This window comes from Heteronotia binoei, chromosome 2 (genome assembly GCF_032191835.1).
Source record: "Heteronotia binoei isolate CCM8104 ecotype False Entrance Well chromosome 2, APGP_CSIRO_Hbin_v1, whole genome shotgun sequence".
NCBI lineage: Eukaryota > Metazoa > Chordata > Lepidosauria > Squamata > Gekkonidae > Heteronotia > Heteronotia binoei.
Genome location: NC_083224.1, coordinates 78,331,943 through 78,351,728, shown reverse-complemented (window position 1 = coordinate 78,351,728; position 19,786 = coordinate 78,331,943). Strand labels below are relative to the sequence as shown.

Genomic DNA, 19,786 nt, shown 5'->3' with positions numbered 1-19,786 from the left:
AGTTTGGGGGTAGGGTTGTTTGCCTGAAAGGTTCACCATTCATTGGATTCTTGTGTATGCGAAAACTTAGGAATTTTGTAACTGATCTAAAATGCAAGTCACCCAGGGTTGCCAATTCTGGCTTGGGAAATTCCCAGAGATCTAGGAGCAGGGCTAGGAGAAGGTGGAGTTAGAGTGGGGAAGAAGTTCAGCAGGGATGTGATTTCAAAGAGTACAGACCTTCAAGGCTGCCTGCAGGAGAGGAAGGGTGTGTGTGTAAAGAACGAGGAATGATGTCATACCACCAGCACAATATCACTTCAGTGAATGTCACATGACTGAGATGACATTCTGGGATTTGATGTCACATGACTGAAATGACATTCTGGGATTTGTAAAACCATATCATTCTGGCTGAATCCTAGAGCATCATTTCACTCCTGGATATTTGGAAGGTGAACTGCTTTTCTGGCTATGTTTTCCTCACCATGCCACTGAGTGGCAGTGGGAAGAGGGAGACCTGGTCTCCCTGTCCAGGCGAACTGATCTCTCCAGCCCCACCAGGCAGTTAGCAGACCTAGTGACAGCAGACTGCATTTCACATTGTACTGCTGGTTGAAAACTTAATTCTGCTTGGTTTCTACCATTTTGTTGTAGCAAAAATAAAAATAAATAAATAAAATCTGTTAGGAGAAAACAGCTGGTCTAAATCCACCCATCTAAAAGATACTTTCCAAAAAAGTGGAATACATTTTTTCTACCGCCATATACGCACACAAAAAGCTTTCAGTAACTCCAGAGGATTAAGGCCTTCACGCCAGTCACGAGAGAGGATTAAGCCATAATGCACATGTCTGGCTAGTGTTTGCACAGAATTATTTGCAGCCTGACATCAGGTCTGGGTTGAAGAATGAACCAGGTCTGGAGATAAAACTGCACACACTCCTTTGCAGCCAGACAGCTACATATGATCTCACTCTGAACTTCTGCCAGCGATTAGAAGAATAGTGAACAATGAGCAGCATTTCAGAAAGCTGCCACCAGGAGGCAACAAGGAAACTGACAAGCTACTTCTCTTAGGGATGCTTATATCCAAGGCTGCTTCTGCACAGGGATCCCAACCCCCACCCACCACCACCACCCATGGAAGCCCCTGCATTTAAAGGGTACATCCATGTGATGACCTGCCTGTTCTGAGTATGACTGGTGGCATTCCCTAAGACTTTCCTTTAAATTGGATCAAAAATAAACCTATCTAGATCCAAATAGAAGTCTATTTTGTTCTACTACTTCAGACCAACACGACTGCCTATTTGGATCTATCTACCTAGATCCAGTTCTTTGTAGTGGCTGCAGGGAAATATATTATTGACCCTATCTCTATTACTATGAGTAGGAGTGAGAGCTAAGTTTGAGTTTCAGTATGGGAGGGGGCAATCACTGCTACATAGCCTCCTCTCCCCTTTAACCCCTTAAAGGGCGTTTTTCCATTTTCTGCCAAGCTGTAGAGTGCAGTTCAGCTGGGAAAGAGAGGAGAAAGGGATAGTTCAGGCTGTGGGGGAGGGGGAGCAGCAAAATCACCATTTCATCTGTATGAGACAGTTTTACTTATTATTCCCTCAGTATGCATATTATGTATCACAGGAAACTACTTTAGAATTAATTTAACTTGGGAACCAATAAAATACTCAAATTTCCCACATAAAAACCATTCACATTCTTTCTGAAATATTAGTGTATTTTTAAAAATATTCAGCATCTTTCTAGATTCATTTACTTCAAAATGAGGCATCTATTCACCAAGACTCACCCCCCCCCACACACACACACACTCCAGCACTGTCCAGCTAACCACATGACTTGCCTACATGTGTGGAAATGTCATATCCATGCCATCTTCCATCACCACCAAGAATATCTGACAGTGGTGTTCAAGTCACTTTGCCCTAAAAGTTACTGATCCCATTATATAGGCCATTTTTTGTAGTTCCATAAGGATGCAATAAAAGCAGTACTCAGAATTCATGATTTATCCCCTTGCCCTCTCCAGTCACTGTTACATTTTCCTCTTTCCTGTTCAGGGACAGTTACTGTTACCTATTCATTATCATGGGAACTCAGAAAAACAAACATGGCTGCCATATCAGCTTTCTAGCAAGAGTAAAGACTTTGTAGACCAATCACTGAAAAGTTGCTAAAGAAGCACAGGAGGAGAAAGAGGAGAAGGAGATTGGATTTATATCCTATCTTCATTCAGAGTCTCAGAGCGGCTTCCTTTCCCCATAAAAGACACCCTGGAGGTAGATGCTCTGAGAGAGAACTTTTGAGAACTGCTCTTAAGAGAATAGCTCTGAGAGAACTGTGACTAACTCAAGGTCACCCAGCAGCTGCATGTGTGTGGAAGAGCACAGAATCAAACCCAGTTCTCTCAGATTACAGTCCATGTGCTTAACCATTACACCAAACTGGCTCTAATCTAAAGAAGGCCAGTCCTCACATCCAAAGGTTATTGAGAGTAGGTACTGAATTTAAATCATGTTATCAGTTTATATCACATCAGGAACAAACAACACCAAGCCAAAAGTTGGAAGGGCTTGCTTGTTTGCTTTTTAACCTGCCCATTCAAGTGTAAATGTCCACAGTCCACACTGTATTATTTTATTGATATAGCCATTCAGGCTATTTTAAGGCAAATTAATAATGACAAATGCATACGGTGACAAATGACAAAATAAGAGGGTTTGTGGTATTCTTAAACCTGAGAAGACTGTGGTTTGTAGGTTTTATGACGGGAAAAACAGAACCGTCCAGGTGAAACCAACATCTGCTCTGGCAACTACAGCAAAAACTATTCTCAGAACGCAAAGATAATTCCAGGGCATAAAAAGGTTACAGCAGGTTCTTATTACCTTCTTAACCAAAATCCGCCCTGTCTCCACAAATATGAACAGTCCACAAACATGATTAACAGATACAGTTTTAACAGCATTTTAATTGAACCATGCAATGCCCCTGATTTTTGTTCTTCAGCCTAGGAAATTACAAATAGCTATATACAACTGAGGGGAACTCTGAGGAAGCCATTTTATGCAAGATGCAGCAAAGAAGCACTCAAATTCACCAATAAATTTGGCAGCACAATAAATATGATTTTTGGGCCCTGTGGCAAGCTACATCTCCTCTCCCTGGCACACACATCCCCCTTAGTTCATCTCTTTTTTCCCTCTTCTCTTTTACCCACTTTTGGGGCAAGTAATTCTAAGCATTGTTTCCTGACTACAAAAAAAGAAAGTAAAATCTAAAAGTTGCAAAGCCTTGTTCACTACACAGTATACTATTTTTATATGTCTTTACTTTTTTTAGTCCATCTTTCCTTCAATGAGATCAGGGTGGTATAAATGGTGCCCCACATTTTGACCTCACAATAACTCTGTGAAGTAGGTTAGGATGACAAAGTGCTTGACTGACATTCAGGGCACCCACTAAGTGTCATGGGTGCAACAATAGGGCATAAGAAGTGACATTGCATCCCAGTTGTACCCAGAGGTGTCATCACGACACTCTAGGAATTCCTCTGTTATTTTCATTTTCATTTTTTTTTATTTTGCAAATTTCTAGTCTGCCCCTTCCCAGGATGGGCTCAGGACAGATTACAACACAATAAAACAGTCGCAGAATCGCACAATAAAAGTAAGAATTAAACAGTTAAAACCATTAAATAAAATGAAATAAGGCAGCGTTGGTGGTATAAACATTATTCACAGATAGAGAGATAGGAATCATAGGTGTCTTGAATGTCAGTTATCAACAGTGTCATCATATAGCCACTATGTTTCCTTATCAACAGCATGTAATTAAATGAATTTAATTGTAACACACAATAATGGCCATTTCTTTTACTGAAGGAAGAGTTCCAACGCATATGGATTTATATATTATTATAGTTTTAAAAATCAGGTTTCTAAAATTTTGTTTGCTATCAGCCTGAAAACCTCTTATGCTTTAGAATCAATATCTAAAGAAATCATTGTGTTTTGGAAAAACAAGGACTGTGCTGTATCACAGACTATTCCATAGGAAACTTAAAACTAATTCAATGAAAATGGGATACTTAAAGGATTGGGGCTCAGACCAAACAAGACAAGATTTCATGAATAAATTGGAAGGGAAATGAATGTTTTGGATGAGATTCAAAGCACTGTACAATTTGTCAACATAACCCAAATAGAGTACTTTCTATTAACTTAGACAGATTTGCTGGTTCTGCTCATTACTGAAAGCAAGAAATACTATAATCCATGCTTCAGTGGCTTCCATATTTGACTGCAGCACACGCTGCAAGGGCTGCCCTTGAAGATTATCTAGAAACTACAGTTAATCCAACCAACCTTTTTCTGGCGTGCATGTGTGCAAAAGTGAACACCAGCCAGATCTAACTGCTTTGGTTGCCTGTGTATTTCAGAGCTTAATTCAAGTTGTTCTTTTATCTTTATGAGCCCTAAACTATCAAAGCCAGAGTGCCTTCAGGAACATCTGCTTTAGGAACACTTATACTAAGATTTGCCAGTGAAATTCTGTTCAGAATACCATCATGGACAGAATGCAAGACTGGCATCCATCAGGAGCAGGGGCTTCTTTGTGTCTGCACCAACACCATGGAATTCCCTTCCTATCTTTTGTCTTCGCTTGCTTCTTTTGGAGGCAGGTGAAAACTTTTTTATTCTGTCAGGCATTTGGGATTATAAATTAATTTTTAAATCAATAGACGATTCTTCTGATGTTTTAGATGTATTAGTTTTGTTCTAATTTTATTTGTGAAGAGCTATGGGTTTTTTGCTAAAAAGGTGTGCGGGTTGTGTGTGTGTGCTTTGCCATCAAGTTACAGACAATTTATAGCAACCCTGTAGAGTTTTCAAGGCAAGAAATGTTTCAGAGGAGGTTTGCCATTGCCTGGCTCTGTGTAGCAATCCTGAACTTCCCTGGTGATCTCCCATCCAAATACTGATCAGGGCTGACCCTGCATAACTTCTGAGATCTGAGGAGATCAGGCTGACCTGGGCTTATCCAGGTCGGGATAAAAAGGGGATATAAAGAATTTAAAGAACACCCACCACTACGCCCTACAGGAGAGAAGAGCTTCACTGTACAGCCCAGTAGATGCTATGTTGTAAACATCTCCAGGAGATTCTCCTTGAGTTCAAGCATGGAACATTAAACATCTAAGCCTGTCAGCAAGCTGCATGCTGCTATTTTCCTAGGTGGCTTCAGATTTGTTGAACTATATTATTATTGGGCTTAAATAGCTTGGCTGGCTGCCTGCTACCAGAGCAGCAAGTGCTTGAAAGCATTTGTCACACAGCTGGCTCTGTCCTTATTGCACTTTTCATAAGGCAAGAGAAAGCTTGTCCAAGGCACAGTTACAGCATGACCAGGGGTTGGGAGACAGAGAGAGGGAGAGATGGTGGCCAAAAACACCTTTGTCCTTACCTTCCACCTCCAGCTACAAAACACTATTGTCCCTTGTCCTACGGGCCATGCATTACAGGTACCAGATGGAGAACATCACTTCTGACAGTTTCTAAATCTGCCTGAGGAAACAGGAGGTAATGAATTCAGATATTTTCCCAACTCTATAAAAATATCTAACTCTTCCTCTGGGGCTCATTCCGCCTTCATGCCAACAAATTGCTAGAATAGAAAGCCAATTGGGGGGGGGGGGGGGGCGGTCATTAATTACCAGACTGCAACCCATTATGTCCAATCACAAGCACAGAAGGAAAATCTCCTGATCAAAACATAATACTCCCCACACACACCTTCCATGTCCTGAAGGCATTTTGGGTACTTGCAGTGTTAGATAATAGGGCATCTTTACCCCTTCAGATACTTTCCCTTTCAGGCCATGCTTCAGAACAAAATTAACCTTCTGACATAAATAAGGCAACTGCCAACTTTACCTCTAAGCTCACCATGCCATCCAAGTGAACCACAGTCTTATTTAGGGTTGCTACTCTCTAGATCAGGATGGCCAAACTGTGACTTGGGAGCCACAGGTGGTTCTTTCACACATATTGGTCTCTCAAAGTTGTCACCACCCCATCAGCCAGCTTGGAGAAGGCATTTGTCTCTTTAAATCACCTGTCCAAGCCAAGTCAGCCAGCAGCTTAGACAATGCATTCAAAGTTAAAGTTGCTTTTTTCCCACTTCTCCCTCCCCCCATCTATTTGCCTGCCTGCCTGCCTTGTGGCTCTCAAACATCAGACTTTCATGTCTTGCAGCTGTCAGATATCTGGCATTTTTTTCTGTGTGGCTCTTACATTAAGCAAGTTCAGCCACCCTTGCTCTAGGTAGTGACTGGAGATCTCCCACAGTTACAACTGATCTTCAGACAACAGAGATCAGTTTTCCTGGAGAAAATGGATGTTTTGGAGGATGGACTCTATGACATTGCATCCTGCTGAGGCCCTCCCCAAACCCTGCCCTCTTTAGACTCCACCTCCAAAATCTCTAAGTTTTTCTCCCCCCAGAACTGACAACCTTAGTCTTATCTGTGCTCCTCTTGTAGATGTTTTTCAGCAAGGATCTGTTCTACTTAGGGACAAGCTATACACTTGGTTCACTTCACTATCACTTGTGGTCCCTATGACACTCATTCCAGTATGTTCCCCTCATCTGGGAAACATTTTATTTGTCACAATTTATTATCATGTGCAACTGTGGCACCACATTCCCAGTGTGAATGGCTGAGGTACTGTTTTATCCTCAAGTCAAGAGGTGGGGCTTCCTCTCAACATCAGCTTCCTGTCAAATGATCTACATCTTTCCTTCCAATCTGCTTGGCTTCTTTTCCAGCAGTACCTGTAGCAAACTCCTGCCACATCTGGCAACTATTACCTGATTTGTGCTATTCAAAACATTCATTGCTCATCTACAGTTTAATGCATATTTGACATAGCAAAAGATATCTATTGATCTAATATGTGCTGCCAACCTCATGGGCTACTTGTTTCCCTCAAAAAATTGTAAGAGGTATGGTACCACCCACAGGTGACATCAGATACTGCCCATTTATAATGCACTACCATAATCATATAGATAGGAAGGGCAGTGATTTACTGTTAGTAAGCCCACTTTTACATGCAAGCCACAGAGTGTCCTCTCAGAAGCCAAAAGAGGGTCTCTGTCTGTCCCTGTTTCACTGGATCCCCTCATCTCCTGGGTAGAATACTCAGTTATTATAACCAGTAGCAGGCATAAGATATGCCAAACGTATCAGAACCCTGAGCAATAAATAATAGATTTAAGGATTTCAGTATGAAGGATTGGATGGCATTTTCACAGATCACGCATGATTATACAGTTGTCCTGGTTCCTTGGAAATGTATTAGGTGAGACAATCAGTTAATGAACACATTTTGCTTGTACCCATTATCATTCCCTACAACATACAGCCACAGGGATCTGTTTGTGAGGGTACTCTCTCAGTACCGGATTATGATGAGTCTCAAAAGGCCCTGGCTAGCACCCAACATAAACATGAGACTACCCGCTAGTCTAGAGCACTCCTCAGAATCATTTTCAAAGAACTTTGGTCAACCTGTATGGATTCCTTGAGAGTCAAGACTGATCAGGAAAGTGTTCCTTGAAGTCTGAAAGATATTGCTCTACCAGATGGGGAGAACGAGCTAGTGAACCATTGTGTTTAAGGATAAAGGGGGCATCAGAAATAAGATATAGGATGGTTTAGAAAAATTTGGTTTTATTTATTTACATTATTTACAGTCCACTTTTCTCACAGGGAGTGGATGCATGCATGCCTTCTTAAAAAGAACTATTTTTTTTCTCCTTTTGTGGCATAGGCAGGATGTATTTCCTAAGATTTGCAGGCAGAATCTATCTTGCTGCTGAGTGTTTTAAAAGAGTTTACTAATGGAGTGAGGTGGATATGTCAAGACCTTAAGTACCAGTGTAACTTGAGCCTGAGATCTCCAAGTTAATTCATGCTGGTGGGGTCTCAACAGTCTTAAAGTATAGTCAATGCCCACAAAGTCTCCCCTTAGTATAACGTCTTTTAAGCACACATCTTTGTGGATGGGCTCAATCATACAAAGAAGGAATGGGGAGCAAGACAATTAATTTGCCCCCAACAGTTAACAGTTGTATGAGATGGGGTGACGATATTTTTATTTTCTAAATAAGGTGGAGGAGAAAGGAAGACATTGCTCCACAAGCATATTAAAGGAGAGATTCTCAAATGGCTCTTTTGTGATGGCTACTCATGTGCATGAAAAATTACTAGTATTGAGGGGGGAAAAGGTAATCTTAGTCTGTCTGCCGTAATATCACTATATTAGCCATTTGTGGTACACAGAAGACCTGAAAGTGTGTGGGGGAGATTCTCTTCCAATTTATAGAAGTTCCCTGTCTGGTCATCTGGAAACCAACTATATACAATGTAGGTAATCAGGAGAGTGGCCATTTAATTTGCATGATAAAGCAAATTTATAATATGTGATAGGCAAACAGATGGGAAAAACTGGTTTCCTGACTCAGGGCTATCAATTTGACCTCCCTCCTCCTTTAAATTCCCCAAAGCTGAAGATTTAAAATATTTGGTTATAATAAGATAAACCATATGTGACAATCAGCAGACATTTCTTGGTATTTAACAGCTGCATAAATACCAAATCAACTGAGCAACGGGTTCAGAATAATGAACTGGAAATGACTTACTCAGCCTGAAGGCTGTATTGGCAGAACAGCATCATTCAGACTGCCATCCCCAAAGCAAATAAGCAGTTACATGGATGATGACCTCATGCTAAACACAAGTATGTCTCATTGAAATCATTATTAGTTCCACACAATAGCTTTACAACTGGGAAGGTCAAATGCATCAAGGAGTAGCACCCCAGCTTAATTGGTTGTGTATACAGTTGTATACGATTGTTCTCTAATAACATCAGATGAAAATTTGGAGCCATTTGTTGCTACTGGAAATTGAACACTGAGTATATTATTGATTGGTGATGTTTCCATTGACTGTGGTGTGCCTAGGTTGCCACCTGGGAGCAGAATGTCAGCAAGTCCAAGACTAAACATAGGAATCAGCAAGTGAAGAAATGAATTTGTCTTTATAAGGTAGGATGGACTTACATACATTCTCCTTAAGGCAAGTGCTAGGATTTCTTGGCAAAAACAGTCAGGATGTTATACCAGAAGTATCCCTCAATAAAGAACCTCCTACCAACAGCTTCAAGAATGAGATGTCTCGTGACACCTTAAAGATTAACAAATTTATTGATGTACAAGTGCCTAGTACCAGCCATGAATCTGACTGTGGTTCTAAGCCACCAAAGCTTGCCCTACAATAATTTTTTTAGACAGTAAGGTACCACAAGACTTTTTTTTTTTTTTTTTTTTTGCTTTTACTGCAGCAAACACAGCTACCTCACTGGAATTTGTAAAGGCTTAAAGGCTGCAAGGTTTTCATAAGTGTAAGGTTCTGTTGATCCTAATGGCAGATCTCAGCACAGAGTGCATTTGAAAGTGTCCCTTTGATTTTTATTTAGGTAGCTAAATTAGATCAGCTTCCCATCAGCACTGAACTACTGCCAGCTCCCATTAGATTGTCTAAGTGGGAACTGTCATGACCACACATAGATGTGCAAGATAAAAAGCATCTAGGAGTGGACAATGAACTCAGCTAAATATATTCTTATACCATCTCTCATTCTGAAGAGTCACAGAATGATTATAAAAACTAGACATGCACGCAGGGTTTATTTCTGCACCACTGACACACATAGCATGGAAAACTGATACACAGATCATATAGCATGATGAGATAAAGCCTGTAACCAATTACAAAATAATAATGTAAGCCAATTTTGGAGCAGGAAACTGGGCTCAGTTGAAAATGGGCACTGTGTTACTGTGCCTCCATTCAAAGGACCACAGCAGTGCTATCTCCAAAGGAGCATTCCCTAGATCCCTATAATGGCATGATTTAATTGACCCTTAAAAAGAAGAAGCATCAACTACCATATCCTAAATTCTATCCTTTGACAGACATTGGATTAAAAACCAACCATAGAAACTCTTCCAGCAAATACCATGCAAAGCAAGCATGTATTGTATACACACAGCAAAAGTGCACAGTCTAAATGATTGCACAAAACAGGCATTAATTTTCTAGCAGTGCCACAGATTAATTGTCAGGCTGTTTTACTTCTCCCAGCTTTTTAGTTTCCCTTATTTGTGATTTAGATGGCTCTCCATCACATGGATATGGCATCACATGGCCTTCCCCACCCAGCCCGATCTCTCTCTCTGTGAATGAGCTAAGCCCCCAACCCATCTACCCCTGCTTTACAGACACACGCTTGGGAAGCTGTTTGCTGCAAGGCAGATCCTGACATTGACTGCTGAGAATCCCTGCTTGCTTCATAGAGTCAAATCCCCAGCACTGATGGGCTGTTAAAAGTGAACATTTTGAGGAAGACAGACAAGCCCACAGGGTGCCACAGTGCCAGGGACAGGGCCTCATTTCTCAGATCTACCTCTGTTATAAGCACACACACATACACACAACCTTAGGCCAGGAAAGCTACTAAGCTTCCTGCAAACCTTGCATGACCAACAGCAGCAGCAACATGCACATTCTAGGGCACGTTCAGCCTTAGCTGTGCCAGCCAAGCTCAACAGCATTCATGGCATGTTAGAGCAAAACATCCATCCACAGCAGTAGGGAAGAGGGCACAATACAAGCCGAAGGGGCCCTGAGGACTGCCCTTTCCTTCTGCTGTGCACGAAGAAGTAGGCAGCTGTGAATTCACTCCCGTTGCCCTGGCTATCCTTTGCCTCCTTCATGAAGCTTCACAGTGCACCTGTCAATGGCTGGCAGGCTGCCTTCCCCAACATGATTTCGACGCATTCAAGAGACCGAAGCACTCACTGTGCAATGGCTTCGTATGGCTCGTCTCCGGATGGGCAGATTCCAAGCCATGACTCTGACCTCTCTGGCCACTACTCACTCCACGAAGGAGCCTTTTCTTCCGCCGCCTCTTGGAGAAAGGAACGCACCTCCTCCTTTTGCTCTCTCGCTTATCAGCTCTTCTCTCTCGTTTCCTGCTAGTCACTCGTCACAATTTTCCCCCATTCATCAAAGCTCAGCAGGGTAAGAAGATGCTGTTGCTGAATCCGGCATCCTTCCCCAGGAGCCAGAGCTGGGCATGCTCCATGCACTCTCAGGGGGATTTAAATGTCACGTGATGCTCGATCTGTCATTTAGCGCAAGGAGTAAATAGTACCAAAAGGGAATTAACTCTTTCTCTGCCAGAATACAAAAAAGATGCTTCGTCAGCTGGCCCTATACACTTTGAAAGCTTCGGCAAGTACTTATGCTTGTGTATTAGAGCTAGAATGCTGCCACCCAAATAAAACGGGGGAAGTGCCACCATCTTCCCCTCCAATCTGCACTGGGGCTCCCACCAATCCAGAATCTCAGATATTGTGTGTGTGTCTTTTACAGCATTTCTCGCTGTGGACTTGAATCACATCAAATCATTGTAGCAAAGCAGTATCACTCCCTGTGTAAGCAGCTGCAACAGACAAATCTCAGCAGGCACATCTGCACACCAATGTACATTGCAGCATTCTCCATCTTCTCACTCAGCCTTCTTGATGGCACCTTTTCTGTACACCAATTCTCTTGTCAGCCCACCTTTCATATATATTGGGACAGTTGAGCCATACTCTTTTAATTAGGATGGAGGTTGCTCTTGCTTTACAGACAAGGGGTGGGGGGGGGGAGAGAGATTTTTATGGTCTCTTTCCCGCTTTTCTGCAACTCATGGCCAGTCTCTCCTGATTCTCCCTATTCCTCCAGTGGTGGCAAAGACACAGAAGCAACAGTGAATACATAGGGGTTCCTCCAAAGTGCATGGAACCTGCCTTCTTCTATGCTTCAGCACTCCACTTAGGCAGGAAAACAGACACCCCTGTTTTACAGTGCACCCAGTGGGAACAGGAGATAAGGGGGAGGGGGAAATGCTTGTCATAAGTTACACCCAGTTCTATGATCGCCTGTGAAGATGGGTGCTTGCCCAAAACTTAAACATAGTCACCTTTTCCCACAGTGAAGGACAAAGGATGGTAAGAACTGTAGGTTAAATCCTTGAGTTGAAATCAGACTATTCAGCTAGAGAAACAGACCTTGATTGTAGAAAAAGATAAAGGAAAGACAGAGAATGCTGCAACCTGCTACCAGACCAGGAATAAAACTTTGTTGAACAAGGGCTGTTGTGGGGGGCGGGGGGGGGGGGGCGGAGAGAATGCTGTCATGACATTTTGGAGAGGAGCAGATCCAGACTTAAACTGAGGCCAGTCTCACACCCTTGCCCCTGAACTTGTTGGCTGTGTCACAGTTCATCTCTGGAATAATGCACTGCCAGGAGGACTCTAGCACAACATATATGGGCACAGTATTTATTTGGAACAGAATAAAACTTCTTCAGTGCCCTGTGGGCCATGGGGCCCACAGGGCCCAGCCGCCTTGTGGATTTTATGGGCCCCCTCCCCCTGATCACCTCAGCACATGAAGCAGGTAGCTGCACTGGCAAGCTCTCCCCTAAAACACTCTTGAGCAGAGTTTGGTGGGTGGGCGGGCAGATTCCAAAAGTTGGGTGGGTAGGTGGGCAACCAGCCCCACCCCCTGCTCCCAGCAGCCCTTAGTCTGGCCATGAAGAGCTGGGGGCTCCATGTGCTGCCTTGTTTTCCACCACCATAAACCTGAACAGTAAGTTCTTGGTTGGGTGGGTGGGAGGAGAGACCCCTAGATTGCAAAGGCTGCAAGGGCAGCTTTCGGGGTGGGAAGGGAGGAGGTTGGCCAGGACATGTCTCCTCCAGCCAGTGTGTACAAGCCACATGTGTTCCCTGTTGCTCCTGGTTGGGGAAGCGCATAGGAAAGCAGGAAAATGGGAAGGGAGTGCAAAGATACAAATCAGCCTTCTTTTGAACTTCGGAATTGGAAGTTGTTCACTGCAGGCTGAGCTCCAGGAAAGGGAGAAGCGGAATCAGAGCTTACATGCAATTTAAATCACACTGGAGGGGGGAGGGAGAGGGGTGGCCCCCAGCCTCTCCAGCTTCTTGCTCTCACCCCCATGGCCCCCCTCTTACAGCCCTTCTGTGGCCCCCTCCCCCTGTGACTCTTAGCTACGGGGCTGGCTTCCCACCTAGATCTATCTTTATTTGGAATATTTCCACAATCCTGTCTCATCCATACAATTTTATGAGTCATGAAAGAGAAAAAAAATCTAGATAATTTCTGAAAGGACAAAATTTATTGGGTGTGCTCTCTGAGCCATGGATCTCTCAATGTCTTGGTCCGGCCAAGCTCACCCAATCTGGGATCTAATGCTAGCTGAGAATCATCTCACTCTGTAGTGCCTCTAATGCTCTTTGTAATTCACTTGAGAGACCATGGGTACTTTCACACAAGAGGTTTGACCTGACCTAGCCACGCCTCCCATTCGAATTAAATCTGCACGATCACACGAGCACATCTGCCCTCTGGACCTCACCCGTTCTCACCCCGTCTCCAGACGCCTCCTATGTGGATTAAAAAGCCACCTGGATCTTCCCGGTAGCTTCCCCCTGAATCACATTCAAATTGCATATTCACTGTCTGTCTGATTGCGCTGGTGCAACTCATAAGTGGAAGAGCAGTGTGATTGCTCCAAGCCATTTCTGGCACATTCCAGTTTTCTTCCCCCTAACCCCCCTTCGAGGAGCACTTGTGCACTTCTCTGCTTGAGTGCACACACTGGGAGACTTTTTAAAAAACAAAACAAAAAAACAACCCTTTCTGCAGCAGGTCCATGGCTGAGGCACACTAGCAGTGTGAATGCACCATCAGGGACTGCTGCAAGGATCCTGCCACTTCAACAGGGGCTATCTGATCCCTCTGAAATGGACCTAATTGAAGCTGTTTTTTTCAGCTTGGGAAATATAGTGTTACGTGTCTGACATTTCCAAGAGAACACTTAGGATTCATAGAGCTTTGACATATTAAAAAATCATACAAGGCTCCAGAAACCCCCTAAATGAACTAGGCCAGCAGCAGCTAAAGCAACTCTGACTGGCTAAGTAAGGAGGGGAATGGGACAGAGGGATTCTATGCCTGCTGGCTCTAGGAGACCAATCTCAGGCCTCACTAGACTGGTAGCAGGACTCCCAGGACCAATACTGGTCAACGCAACAGTGGAAGGAAGGAAGCTTGCATGTCACCTGCTTTCTTGGCTCTCCCTGTCCTCTTTCTGACCAACAACAGACAGGCAGCCAGGCAGGCAGGAAATCATAACAAAGAGATCCAACTATGAATACTGTAGTTTTTCTTATTGGTTTTTTTTTTTTGTAGACTATTGCCAGGACTTCTTTTTTTTTCTGGGGGAGCACGGTAGAACAGAGTTCCGGAGCCTCTTTGTGAAAACAAAATTCTCCAAAAATGTTTAAAAGTTCAAGAGGGGTGCCAGTGTGTTCCTTCTTTTTCCCCTCTTCAGAGTTTCAGCATCTCTTTAAAAAAAACAACAACAACCCTGGCTGTTGCTGTTGTTTTAATATGGATTAAATGACTATACTCATATTTTAAAAAATATTTATACCGGCTCCTTTCTCTCCAATAGCAACCTAAAGCTGCTCTCTTTGTTATTCTCTCTTCTACCTTACCCTCACAACTATGCTATGAGGCAGGTCAGGCTGAGAGTATGAGACTGGCCAATGTCTGCCAGCAATTTCCATGGCAGAACAGGGATTCAAGCTCCCAGATCCTAGCCCTACACTCTAAGCACTACACCATGTTGGCTCATTTTATTTGAATGCACATCCCCAGTGTCAGGTAGAAAGGAAGTTGCATCCTCACTGTAACACCATTTTCAAGGACAGCCCTTATTTTCCCCAGTAATGGAAACATCTTGGCCACCCTGCAGGGTGACCATACTTTGAAAGAGAGGGAGAAAGAGAGCTTTTTCCACATCTCCAGAGGCAAAGCAGGAATAGAGAAAGAACCTGGGAGCTATATCCATTGCAGATGCAGTGAACTGACCTCCAGCTGGCTATCTTTGCCTGCAGGAGCTGAAGAAGCTGACACAAATCTGACCTGACATTGCCATGGATGCATATCATGCACCCACATGACTGCATCAGTGGCAGAGCCATATAAAAAGACCAGAAAGATTCTGGCAGGTAAAGAACCAGAACTGGAAAATGGCTAAACTTGTTTGGGAGTGGGGAACTGCTGTGCCATATCAAGGCTTCTTGCTGTGGGAGCTTGATTTCAAACTGTTCAGACGTCCAATAGACATTGTGAACTAAGCAGAAGATGCATCCATAAAGATACTTCAGAACTGGATGCATCTGCAGTTGGTATTAAGCTGCTCTGCCTGAATGAGAAGAGCTGGTGCTGCAGAAGGGATGGGGCTGAAAGAGTCATAGAGAAGGAAAATAACCACTTTTGGGGTGCGGCCACAGCTCACATTAAAAGTGGGTGTGTAGCGCTCAAATTTGAACCACCGAATATTGATTAGATGCAGGGCTGTTCAGACGAGCATCCAAGAATGTGACTCATTCTGTTGTTCAGCAATCACACATCCAAAACTATCACACTCTTTTCTTGGAGCATGTGTGATCAGATGTTGATTTCTGGGAGGGGGAGTCCATTGAACATGCGCCCAACTGTTTGGAGGTGGGAAATCAAACAATGCTTCAGAGGCAGGGGGGGAGGGGGGAAATTTCCGGAATTAACATTGCGGATTCAAACCAGGGAACTGCCAGGAATTAATTTCCTAGAAATTGGCAGTGACAATGATATCTGGAAATCCTCCACATTGAAAAAAAAGATTTTTTTCCCTGTTCTGAAGAGTGGGATAATGTTTCCCCCCCCCCCTCCGGTCCTGTGTTGATTGGAGAAGCAGAAGCGTCACCTCAGATTCCCGGATGATCTGGCAATGCGCATGTCTCCTGCGGCTTTTTTTTTAAAAAAAAGGAGGGAAGGGCGGTAAACATCCCAAGGGGCAGTATCGCGCATGAGCTGTCCAAACAGGAAAAAGCCGATTTTGTGCCACTGTTTTGAAAAAGGGCCGGACTTTCTGCGCTGTCAAATTAATGCGGCACTGATCCACAGCAAGTCAGAATGACCTTGGATGACGCTCGATTGCCAGATGTGGATGTCTGAACGAACACATTTAATCTGTCAGTGAGATGGAGCTGTGTCGCCACTAATGGTACGTCTGGCTGCACCCCAGATCTACTAATTCACACAAAACTGAAAGGATGAGAATGGTTGGGAATGGTTTGGTTTTCACTGAATTTCCTGTTCAATTTGTGCCTCTGTTGCCAAGCTCTTCTTCAGGACTGGATCTATATTTTTTTGAGAGGGGACAAAATTAAAAAATGACGCCCCCTTATGGGCCCATTCTATTTTATGAGCCCATAGAATAGAATAGACTCCATACCTAATTTGGTGCCCCCCTCCAGCGGTGCCCAGGGCAAACACCCCCTCTGCCCCCCCCTAGATCCAGCCCTGATCTTCTTATACAACAGAGAGGCTGCACATTGGAATTAACCCTCTCTCAGCCAAGCTGGCCATTAACACAGCTGAGATAACTTAGGGCATCCATAGAGATGCAATGTGAGCACAAATCTCTTTTTAGTCCAGATCAGTTGGTTCAGTTGCTGGTTTTATTGGGGAAGAAACAATAGGAGAATGGCTGCTTAACCGCTTACCCACACCACTTCTCTGATCTCAGTTGCCATCTCCAACACTGTTATTAGTTCCAAAGTGTGCCCGACAGTTGAGGGAGGGGGCAGTCAGGCTAACAGTAGTTCCAGGAAGACAACACATTAGATCCAGAAAATAGTATGCAGTGGGGAAAGGGTTATGCACCCCCTCCCACAGCACCACTTTCTGCATCAAATTAACAGTTCAACTCCTACATAGATACTTCCAAAAGGTTAAAGGAAAAAAAGTAAGGGAATCTGATCAAGGATCTTCCACATTTCATCCATTTTAACTCAATTAACAGAGCTACGCAGGATGTTCTTTTTTCTTGAGCCAGATACTTAGGACTGCCAGATATCACCTCATTTGAATTAAATCCTTACTTCTAAGTTTTTGATTGATTGCTGCCTTGGAGAGTCTAAGCTAGGTGGAAAAGCAGCATAAAATGTTTTTAATAAAAATAAAGTATTTAAAGAGCATCACAGTCTCTAAAACTGTAACAGATCCAGTTCCACAGACTTCTCAGATCCAGATATTAATATTAATTAATATTTGTGGATCTTACAGACAAAAGAATAGAGTGGAAGGAAAATGACATTTCCTGGTCACTTGACTAAACAGAAAGCACAGATGAGTGCTACAATCATTCTCTGTAATCATTCATCCTGTGCCTGCTGAACAGGTCCCAGAGCTGGAATTGTGGTACAAATTGTGGTACAAATTGTGGTACAAATTGTGGTACAAACATGATGGTGCAAGAGAATGTCATGTTACCCTCTTAACTCATCTTAGGATTGTTAACCTCCAGCTGGGCCTGGAGAATGTGAATGCTCCATGTATCAGTGGCTATCGAGTAAACTTTGTCTCTTAAAGTTGTACTGTCCAATAAAGCACTTTAAATCAGCATTTGTTTTGATTTATTCTTTGAGCAGCACTGGAAAAGAATTATTATTGGAACTCTGAGGTAAACCCATTCCAACATAAGATAGTATATTATAAACATTTTATAGGTGACATGATAGCCATATACAAAGACGAGGAAACTGTAGAGAAATGGCTAGTGTGGCTGAATGGAGTGTACCAATCCTTTCAGTTTTCCTATAAATGGAATAGAAATTCTATCACATTCTTAGATACTGTGGTGTTTAGAATGGCTGAAAATAAGCTAGCTGTCAGAAATTTTAGGAAATCTACTGATAGGAATATATTTCTACACTTTCAGTCACATCATCCAGTCCATTTGTGAAATAATTTACCATTCAGTCAATTTCTTAGGTTGAAGCGGAATTCTACTCATGAGGAGGAATCTGAGAAGGAGTGTGACAGACTTACCCAGCAATTTGTGCAGAGAGGGTATCCAGGGTGCATTATTTTAGCAGCTAAACATAGGGCTGAAAACATCCAGAGGAAGAAACTTTTGCAGTATAAGAGAAAACTAGGAAGTTCCAATAGCATTACATGAGCTATGTAATTTTCTCCAGTGGCAGATGAAGTGTGTAAAATTATTAGAAGTCATTGGTACATTGTGGAGGATATCCTGGGCTGTCAGAAGCCACCAATGATAGGGTATAAACAAACTAGAAATTTGAGGGACCATTGGTGCATGCCTATCATGTCAGTTTTGTATACAAACTACTGATTTTATCAAACTGGCATCAAGATACATTTAAAACAACATACAACATGTTCTACCAAAGAGCTATTTATGCGATTTTCTGCCCGTGTATACCTCCACGTATCTATGTGGGGAGCACCATGAGAATGATGAAGACACGTGTGTTAGAACACAGGTCGAGAGTGAAAAATTCCATATCTGAAGCTCCTCTTGTGGACCATTTTTCAAGGTTTGGACATAATCCTGACTCTTTAAAATTTGTGGTTTGGGGAAAATAACATCAGGTGGCACTCAACAGATAGAGGTTAGCAAGCTCCTTTTGCAGGAGGAGATGAGATGGATTTTTTATTTGAAAACATTGCAACTGATGGGTCTTAACAATGAATGGGATCTATCGTGTTTTCTGTGAAATTGTAAATTTGGGATATTCTGATGTCATTAGTGGGTAGGCATTTTAGTGATATAACCTTTAGTGTGGGGTGTTGAATTAATTGAATGCACCTGGGAAAGGGCTTATAGTGATGACCTCTGGGAGTGGGGTGGTAAACTTGTGGTTGTGAATGAAAGAGAGAAACGTCGTTGAATTGTGAAATTGTTAAATGTTGAATTTAATGTAAGTTTGATGTTATATATAAGTAAAATGATTTTATTGTATTGTATAATGGGAAAATGAATACTGTACAATTAAAATAGTGTTTGGAAAATGTGCATGGTAATGCAGGTCATATGGATTTGTGTTCCATATAAAAGAGGGGGCCCGATTCCTAAGCAGAGGTTAAAAGAATGTTGGATGTTGAAATGATATAACTGGTGTATGGCTTGTGATGTTGTGTTATGATTTATGGTTTATTGCAGGAGCAGGCTGCAGCTGAGATATAGCAATTGTGTGAAACAGGAAGTAAGACCGGTGTTGCATGTCACACTATAGAAGCTACTGCTGATTCTCATTTGAATTATTGATGTTGGAAAATTTACTGAATTTGTATAATGATTGTTTCCACACATATATGAAGCTAATTTGAACATATGAAGCTGCCTTATGCTGAATCAGACCCTTGGTCCATCAAAGTCAGTATTGTCTACTCAGACTGGCAGCGGCTCTCCAGGGTCTCAAGCTGAGGTTTTTCACACCTATTTGCCTGGACCCTTTTTGGAGATGCCGGGGATTGAACCTGGGACCTTCTGCTTACCAAGCAGATGCTCTGTCACTGAGCCACCGTCCCTCCCCAAATTTGCTCAAAGAATAAATCAAAATGAATGGTGATTTAAAGTGCTTTACTGGATGGTACAACTTTAAGAGAGAAAATTTACTCGAGAGCCACTGATACATGGAGTGTTTGCTTATTCTCCAGTTCTATTTTCCGTGTGACTTTTGTTTTGGTTGCTCAACTTCCAGGTGGGGCCTGGCTATTTCT

At 42.8% G+C, this 19,786-nt stretch overlaps 2 protein-coding genes across 2 annotated transcripts in view; both read right to left on the bottom strand.

Moving 5' to 3' along the window:
• Positions 1-11,203, bottom strand: part of PLEKHA6 (pleckstrin homology domain containing A6) — a 305,537-nt gene extending 294,334 nt beyond the window's left edge. Inside the window, exon 1 of the mRNA XM_060231377.1 lies at positions 10,937-11,203. The gene's annotated coding sequence lies outside the window, so the exon portion shown is untranslated. The remainder of the gene's footprint in view (positions 1-10,936) is intronic.
• The window catches only part of PIK3C2B (phosphatidylinositol-4-phosphate 3-kinase catalytic subunit type 2 beta), a 515,998-nt gene that overhangs the window by 292,351 nt on the left and 203,861 nt on the right, over positions 1-19,786 (bottom strand). The gene's annotated exons all lie outside the window — the stretch shown is intronic.